A 2,408-nucleotide genomic window follows, 5' to 3' on the forward strand; every position below is an offset into this window, starting at 1 on the left:
TATCAGTTAGGATTAAAACGTGACGGATGGAGATACAGGTATATATATATATATATATATATATATATATATATATATATATATATATATATATATATATATATATATATATATATATATATATACAGGGTGTTTCTGAAATTAGAGTCCCCTCTACAGCATAAACTAAAATTGATATGGACAAAAACAAAAGTAATTCAGAACAGATATTTAAGTTTCCCTCTGAGTATTTAATATTTTGTGTGGCCTCCATCTGCCTGTACCACGCACTCTGGAGAGGTATGATTTCAGCAAATCGCCAAAAAGTTGAGACTCAAATTCCATTTCCTGAGCACTTCGGTCACCTCTCTTCGCAGGTCGTCGAAGCTTGGTATACCATCATAGTTCACTGTGCGCGCTTCAACATGATCATTTAACATACTACCAATGTTTTTACACACATTAAGGTCAGGGGAGCTACCTGGAAATTCACTTGACGAGAAGAAATCGATACCACTGTTTAGAAGCAGCTCCTGTGTCTGAAGAGCCTTGAAATCATGGTGCCTTATCACGCAAAAATGTGACTTCTTTAACAGATAACACATTTTCAGGATCTTTGAGAAAAGGAAATACTCCACCAGTAAGCACAGTTTCTCTGAAGTATTCACCATTCCATGACTGTCCTTTTTGTTTGATGATCCACATTAACCATTTGGCTGTGACACAGAGAAAAATTCCCAAACATTCAGGAAATTTCACAACTTGGCGATAACACGTCATCGCTAATATCATCCAACTTTGCAGCCCAAATTATGTCATTTTTATGATTAGGCTTCCTGACTGTGTAAATGAAGAATTCATCTGATGCGGCAACATGGAGAAAGTCAGCTTCATCCCAATCTTTAAGAAATGAACCACAAAACCATGCACAGTCGTCCCTCTGTTGCTGAATGATGTTGGGCTTGCTGATAACATGAAATGGCTTGATACCAGATTTTTTTAACTCACGATATACAGCACTATAACTTCTCTTCTTTCCCCTTTTTGTTTCTAGTTCAAGCGCCAATTTAGGTAAAGACTTTCTTGGTCTACCCACTGCCTCAGCTATGATGTCTTTTGACTCCTGAGAAAGGACTTCAGGCCTTCCAAGATTCTCACTCTTTTCGCGATGACAGTCATATGGATTTTTGTTCTAGTTTCTTTTAACTAAGGGTTCATCTCTTTTAACGTATTTAGCTATCCAGGAACGTGAAATGAAGGATGGCACCAGCATCTCTGGCCTCTCTGAAGGATTCGGTCAATCCATCTGATTTCCTCTGAGTCGTTAGCCATGGCTGTATCTAACTCCATCACTCAGTCTGTAAATACAAGAAATGTAAAATGAAAAATAGCTTAAAAGAAACTTAAAATAATGTACTTGGAGATAGGCTATAGCAGAAAACTTCATAACTTTCCATTTGTTCTGTGGAAGGGGGCTCTAATTTCAAAACACCAGGTATATATATATATATATATATATATATACACATATATACACATATATACATACATATATATACATATTATTTATATATATATATATATATATATATATATATATATATATATATATATATATATATATATATATATATATATATTGCCAATTTTCAACCCTTCAAATATAAGCCACAAAAACATAACCCATATATATCGCTTTTACGTTACCTTGCACTAAGAAAACTATATATAATATATATATATATATATATATACATATATATATATATATATATATATATATATATATATATATATATATATATATATACTGTATATCACATTAAGACCACCTACCCTAGCGAGTCGCTTTGGAGTAAAACCATACCTTTTTCATCAAGTCATTAATCCCGTTCATGTCTTTCCAGCACAGAGGAGCTTCTTCCTCGCAAACATCCCTGCAAGGGCTGCATCAAAGGGCGCATCCTGCAGGAAAAGAAAATAAGATTATGACGCTCAGCTCGAAAACTTCTCTTGCAAGCGAATAAAGCAACCTTGGTAAACAAACCATTTTTTTAGTGAGAGAGAGAGAGAGAGAGAGAGAGAGAGAGAGAGAGAGAGAGAGATAGTCACGCTGTATATGAATAGAATTTTCATGAGAGTCAACGGAAAAGAGAGAGAGAGAGAGAGAGAGAGAGAGAGAGAGAGAGAGAGAGAGAGAGAGAGAGAGAGAGAGAGAGAGAGAGAGACTTTCACTACATATATATCCATTTTTTCACAAAAGGCAATAGTAGGAAATGACTATAAACATCACCTGTCCTATCCACACAATTTAACAGATTGAAAGACACAGAGTCACGATGTTTATAAATAAATTCTTCACCAGAGTCCACTGAGAGAGAGAGAGAGAGAGAGAGAGAGAGAGAGAGAGAGAGAGAGAGAGAGAGAGA

The 2,408-nt window shown here is 35.2% G+C and overlaps 1 long non-coding RNA gene across 1 annotated transcript in view; it reads right to left on the reverse strand.

Annotated features, from left to right (window-relative positions):
- LOC136833348 (uncharacterized) overlaps positions 1 to 1,940 on the reverse strand; it is a 159,868-nt gene extending 157,928 nt beyond the window's left edge. Inside the window, exon 1 of the long non-coding RNA XR_010851444.1 lies at positions 1,847 to 1,940. This is a non-coding gene — a long non-coding RNA (uncharacterized lncRNA). The remainder of the gene's footprint in view (positions 1 to 1,846) is intronic.
- Positions 1,941 to 2,408: the final 468 nt, after the last annotated feature.

This window comes from Macrobrachium rosenbergii, chromosome 51 (assembly GCF_040412425.1).
Source record: "Macrobrachium rosenbergii isolate ZJJX-2024 chromosome 51, ASM4041242v1, whole genome shotgun sequence".
NCBI classification, from domain to species: domain Eukaryota; kingdom Metazoa; phylum Arthropoda; class Malacostraca; order Decapoda; family Palaemonidae; genus Macrobrachium; species Macrobrachium rosenbergii.